This window comes from Grammomys surdaster, unplaced genomic scaffold (assembly GCF_004785775.1).
Source record: "Grammomys surdaster isolate TR1022 unplaced genomic scaffold, NIH_TR_1.0 126113, whole genome shotgun sequence".
In the NCBI taxonomy this organism is placed as follows: domain Eukaryota; kingdom Metazoa; phylum Chordata; class Mammalia; order Rodentia; family Muridae; genus Grammomys; species Grammomys surdaster.
In genome coordinates this window covers 1,552,307-1,559,574 of record NW_021620921.1, presented here as the reverse complement: position 1 = coordinate 1,559,574, position 7,268 = coordinate 1,552,307, and positions in this window count along the sequence as shown.

Genomic DNA, 7,268 nt, shown 5'->3' with positions numbered 1-7,268 from the left:
TGGTGGGGTTGGAGAAATGGCTCAACAGTTAAGAGTACTGACTGCTTTTCCAGAGGACTAGTGTTCAATTTCCAGCATCAATATGGTGACTTATAAGTGCCTGCAATTCCAGTTCCAGGGAATCTGATATCTTATTTGTCTTCCATGGGCACCAGTCACACAAGTGATATACATGCATATGTGCAGGCACAACACTCATAAATAGAATAATAAAAGTGATATTTTCAAAACTCTGTCACTGCACAGTATCCACAAGGCTCCATGTTCAATCCTTACTACCCAAACCAAAATAAAGCAAAGGTTAAGTGATTTCCAAAATAACAGCAATAAGCAAGCAGGCTGTAAACTCAGAACCACTTAGTTTAGCCCCTTCTTTCTGTCAAATAAATTCTACCACACATAGTACATAAAGCAATGCTAAACTGATGCAGTGTGTCAAAGAATAGCTAAGTGAATCAGAGACATTACAACTCCATGGAAAATGAGACAATATTGTCAAAATGTCATTTTTTTCAAGTTGATCAATAGCTTCAATGTAATCTTAATAACATTACCAGGGAAGCCATTTTATGGCTATCTGACAAAACGATACTAAAGTTTGCCTGGGGAGACAAAAGGCCAAGAATGGCCAACTCAAAACACTGAAGAATAAAGTTAGAGGTCTGATACTACCCAGCTTAAAGACTTAGGTTAGGGAGCCCAGCAATATTCTTTAAGTGTAAAAGCACTGTGGTGAAGCAAATAAATGGACTGATATTCTCTCATTCATATATATATATATATATATATATATATATATATATAGTAATAATATATAATATATTATATATATAATATATAATATGTATATTGTGTGTGTGTGTGTGTGTGTGTGTGTGTATGATTTGACTTTTTGGGACCATTTTTTGTGTGTCAACTTGGAATAAAATCTATCCTGGTTTTCTGTATTGGGTTGGCAATTAACAGAAATGAACAGCCATATTGGTCTAGAAACATGAATATATTTTTCCATTTGTATGAGGTTAACACACACTGTCTTAAATATATTAGGTCTTATATTCATGGATTTGATTACAGATTATTAATATAAAGTATATCCCAAATGATAAAAAAAATGGTTTCAGATAACTGGACATCCATATGTGAAACAGTGAAGCTAGACACACCTTATGGCCCTCATAGAATTTGAAGAAAAACATTGGATCAGAGATCTAGACGAAAAAAATAAGAAAGTGGCTGCTCCTGTGAAGACACCATATCCTGAAACTTCCCAGAGGAACCACTGCACTCAGAGCAGTGGAGGAATCACTGCCCTCAGAGCAGCAGAGGTACCACTGCACTCAGAGCACCAGGATTTCAGGATCCCAGAGGCAGCCTGAGTCCCAGGAACTCTTCCACCCAGGAGTTCAGAATCACAGAGGCAGCTGGACTCTGAGGAGTTCTGACACAAGCAAGATAACTGGAAAGACAGGCTCCAGTCAGAGACAGTGAGTGCAGGTAGCACTAGAGAAACCAGATGGCAAAAGCCAAGTGCAAGAACATAAGTAACATAAGTCAAAGTTACTGGGTTCTGGCATCATCAGAACCCAGTTCTCCCACCATAGCAAGTCCTGGACACCACTCCATCACACTAGAAAAGCAGGATTTAGATTTAAAATCACTTCTCATGATGATGATAGAGGACTTTAAGAAGGACATAAACAACTCCCTTAAAGAAATACAGAAGAACACAGGTAAACAAGTAGAAGCCCTTAAAGAGGAAACATAAAAATCCCTTAAATAATTGCAAGAAAACACAACCAAACAAGTGAAGGAATTAAACAAAACCGTCCAGGATCTAAAAATGGAAGTAGAAACAACAAATAAATCTCAAAGTGAGACTACCCTGGAGATAAAAAATCTAGGAAAGAAATCAAGAGTCATAGATGCAAGCATCACCAACAGAATACAAGAGATAGAAGACAGAATCTCATATGCAGAAGATATCATTGAAAATATTGACACAGTTGTCAAAGGAAATGCAAAATGCAAAAAACTCCTAACCCTAACCCTCCAGGAAATCCAGGACACAATGAGAAGACCAAACCTAAGGATAATAGGTATAGATGAGAGTGAAAATTTCCAACTTAAAGGGCCAGTAAACATCTTCAACAAAATTATAGAGGAAACTTTCCTAACCTAAAGAAAGAGATGTCCATGAACATACAAGAACCCTATAGAACTCCGAATAGACTAGACCAGAAAAGAAATTCCTCCTGTCACATAATAATCAAAACATCAAATGCACAAAACAAAGAAAAAAATAATAAAAGCAGTAAGGGAAAAAGGTCAAGTAACATATAAAGGCAGACCTATAAGAGAATTACACCAGACTTCTAACCAGAGACTATAAAAGCCAGAAGATCCTGGACTGACATCATACAGACCCTAAGAGAACACAAATGTCAGCTCAGACTACTATACCCAGCAAAACGCTCAATCACTATAGATGGAGAAACCAAGATATTCCATGACAAAACCAAATTTACACCATATCTTCCCAAAAATCCAGCCCTACAAAGGATAATAGATGGAAAATTCCAACACAAGGAGGGAAACTACAACCTAGAGAAAGCAAAGAAGTAATCTTCCAACAAACCCAAGAGAAGATAGCTACACAAACATAATTCCACCTCTAATAACAAAAATAACAGGAAGCCACAATCATTTTTCCTTAATATCTCTTAACATCAATGGATTCAATTCCCCAATAAAAAGACATAGACTAACAGACTGGATACATAAATAAGACCCAGAATTTTGCTGCACACAGGAAATGCACCTCTGTGACAAAGACAGACACTACCTCAGAGTAAAAGGATGGAAAACAATTTTCCAAGCAAGAGGCCCCAAGAAACAAGCTGCAGTAGCCATTCTAATATCAATTAAAATTGACTTTCAACCAAAAGTAATCAAAAAAGATAAGGAAGGACACTTTATACTTGTCAAAGTAAAAATCTACCAAGATGAACTCTCAATTCTGAACATCTATGCTCTAAATGCAAGGGCACCCACATTCATAAAAGAAACTTTACTAAAGCTCAAAGCACACATTGCACCTCACACAGTAATAGTGGGGGATTTCAACACCCCACTCTCAGCAATGGACAAATCATGGAAACAGAAACTAAGCAGAGACATAGTGAAATTAACAGAAGTTATGAACCAAATGGACTTAACAGATATCTATAGAACATTCATCCTAAAGCAAAAGAATATACCTTTTTCTCAGCACCTCATGGTACCTTCTCCAAAATAGACCATATAATTGGTCACAAAACAGGCCTCAACAGATACAAGAAAATTGAAATAATCTTATGCATCCTGTCAGACCACCATGGTCTAAGGCTAGTCTTCAATAATAACAAAAAACAATGGAAAGTCCACATACACGTGGAAACTGAACAATGATCTACTCAATGATGACTTGGTCAAAGAAGAAATAAAGAAATTAAAGACTTTTTAGAATTTAATGAAAATGAGGACACATCATACCAAAACTTGTGGGACTCCATGAAAGCAGCGCTAAGAGGAAAACTCATAGCTCTAAGTGCCTACAAAAAGAAACTGGAGAGAGCATACACCAGCAACTTGACAGCACACCTAAAAGCTCTAGAACAAAAAGAAGAAATACACCCAAGAGGAGTAGAAGGCAGGAAACTCAGGGCTGAAATCAACCAAGTAGAAACAAAAATAACTATACAAAGTATCAACAAAAGCAGGAACTTGCCAGGCGGTGGTGGCGCAGGCCTTTAATCCCAGCACTTGGGAGGCAGAGGCAGGCAGATCTCTGAGTTCCAGGCCAGCCTGGTCTACAGAGTGAGTTCCAGGACAGCTAGGACTATACAGAGAAACCCTGTCTCAAAAAAAAAAAAAAAAAAAAAAAAAGGCAGGAGCTGGTTCTTTGAGAAAATCAACAAGATAGATAAACCCTTAGCCAGACTAACCAAAGGGCACAGAGACAGTATCCAAATTAGCAAAATCAGAACTGAAATGGGAGACACAACAACAGAAACTGAGGAAATTAAAAAAAATCATCAAATCCTACTACAAAAGTCTATACTCAACAAAGCTGGAAAATCTGGATGAAAAGGACAATTTTCTAGACAGATACCAGGAACCAAATTTAAATCAGGAGCAGATAAACCATCTAAACAGTCCCATAACCCCTAAAGAAATAGCAGGAGTCATTAGCAGTCTCCCCACCAAAAAAAAAGCCCAGGGCCAGATGGTTTTAGTGCAGAATTCTATCAGACCTTCAAGAAAGACCTAATACCAATTATCTTCAAACTATTCCACAAAATAGAAACAGAAGGAACACTACTCAATTCGTTCTATGAAGCTACAATTACACTCATACCCAAATCTCACAAAGACGCAACAAAGAAAGAGAATTTCAGACCAATCTCCCTTATGAACATCGATGCAAAAATACTTAATAAAATTCTAGCAAACTGAATCCAAGAACACATCAAAACAATCATCCATCATGATCAAGTAGGTTTTATCCCAGGAATGCAAGGATGGTTCAATATTTGGAAATCTATCAACATAATCCACTATATAAACAAACTCAAAGAAAAACCCTACATGATCATCTCACTAGATGCTGAGAAAGCATTTGACAAAATTCAAATATCCCTTTATGGTAAAAGTTTTGGAAAGATCAGGAATTCAAGGCCCATACCTAAACATATTAAAAGCAATATACAGAAAGCCAGTAGCCAACATCAAACTAAATAGAGAGAAACTTGAAGCAATCCCACTAAGATCAAGGACTAGACAAGGCTGCCCACTCTCTCCCTACCTATTCAATATAGTACTGAAAGTCCTAGCCAGAGCAATTAGACAACAAAAAGAAGTCAAAGGGATACAAGTAGGAAAGGAAGAAGTCAAAATATCACTATTTGCAGATGATATGATAGTATACTTAAGTGACCCAAAAACTTCCACCAGAGAACTCCTAAATCTGATAAACAACTTCAGTAAAGTGACTGGATATAAAATTGACTCAAACAAATCAGCAGCCTTCCTCTACTCGAAGGATAAACAGGCAGAAAAAGAAATTAGGGAAATGACACCCTTCACAATAGTCACAAATAATATAAAATACCTTGGGGGTGAATCTAACCAAGCAAGTGAAAGATCTATATGACAAGAACTTCAAGTCTCTGAAGAAAGAAATTGAAGATCTCAGAAGATGGAAAGATCTCCCATGCTCGTGGATCAGCAGGATTAACATAGTAAAAATGGCCATGTTGCCAAAAGCAATCTACAGATTCAATGCAATCATCATTAAAATCCCAACTCAATTCATTACAGAGTTAGAAAAAGAAATTCTCAAATTCATTTGGAATAACAAAAAACCCAGAATAATGAGAACTATTCTCAGCAATAAAAGAACTTCTGGGGGAATCACCATCCCTGACCTCAAGCTGCACTACAGAGCAATAGTGATAAAAACTACCTGGTATTGGTACAGAGACAGGCAGGAAGATCAATGGAATAGAATTGAAGACCCAGAAATGAACCCACACACCTAAGGTCACTTGATTTTTGACAAAGGAAAGCTGCCCAGTGGAAAAAGGACAGCATTTTCAACAAATGGTGCTGGTTCAACTGGAGGTCAGCATGTAGAAGAATGCAAATTGATCCGTTCTTATCTCCTTGTACAAAGCTCAAGTCCAAGTGGATAAAGGACCTCCATATAAAACCAGACACACTTAAACTAATAGGAGAGAAGGTAGGGAAGACCCTTGAATACCTGGGCACAGGGGAAAACATTCCTAAACAGAACACCAATGGCTTATGCTCTAAGAGCAAGAACTGACAAATGGGACTTCATAAAATTGCAAAGCTTCTGTAAAGCAAAGAAAACTGTCAGTAGGACAAAACAGCAACAGATTGAGAAAAGATCTTTACCAATCCTACATCTGACAGAGGGCTAATATCCAATATATACAAAGAACTCAAGAAGTTAGACTCCAGAGAACCAAATAACCCCATTTAAAAATGGGGTACAGAGCTAAACAAAGAATTCTCAACTGAGGAAACTCAAATGGCCAAGAAACACCTAAAGAAATGTTCAACATCCTTAGTTATCAGGGAAATTCAAATTAAAACAAACCTGAGATTCCACCTCCCACCAGTCAGAATGGCTAAGATCAAAAACTCAAGTGACAGCAGATGCTGGTGAGGGTGTGGAGAAAGAGGAACACTCCTCCACTGTTGGTGGGATTGCAAGCTGATACAACCACTCTAAGAAATCAGTCTGGCAGTTCCTCATAAAATTGGACATAGCATTACCTGAGGACCCAGCTGTACCACTCCTGGGCATATACCCAGAAGATGCTCCAACATATAACAAGGACACATGCTCCACTATGTTCATAGCAGCCTTACTTATAATAGCTGGAAAGAACCCAGATGTCCTTCAGCGAGGAGTGGATACAAAAAATATGGCACATTTACATAGTGGAATATTACTCAGCTATTAAAAACAATGAATTCATGAAATTTTTAGACAAATGGATGGAACTAGAAAGTAACTGGAGGAGCTGAAAGGGCTTTCCACCCCATGGGAAGATCAACACTACCAACCAACCAGAGCTCCCAGGTTCTAAACTACCAGCCTGGGAGCACATAGGGAGGGACCCATGGCTCCAGCTGTATATGTAGGGGAGGAGGGCTTTGTCGGGCATAGGTGGGAGAGGAGATCTTTGGCCCTGGGAAGGCTGTACACTGAGTGTGGGGGAATTCGAGGGTGGGGAGGTGGGAATGTGTGGGTGGGTGGGGGCACATCCTCATGGAAGCAGGAGGAAGGGGGATGGGATGGGGGTTCCTGGGTGGGAATAAATGGGGTAAGGGGATAACATCTGAAGTGTAAATAAAATATCCAGTAAAAAATAGAAAAAAGAGAATAAAAAAATAAGAAAGTATAAAATTGCTAAGAAGTAGTGCAAGAGAAATCTTACATGGTCTTGGGCATGGCAATATCTGAAGCTAGGCTTCATCAATGTTGAAATTTTCTCATTGTGAAAGACATTAACAGAAAGATGAAATGTGCTATCAACTAATGGAAAACATTTGCAAAATCACATTTAATAAACATCTTTTATTCAAAATGTACAAAGAGCTCTTAGAAATAAAAAAAAACCAACCAAGTATATAACCCAGTTTTAAAAAAAACCTGAATAAATACCTCAACAAAAAATACACAGAAACTCATG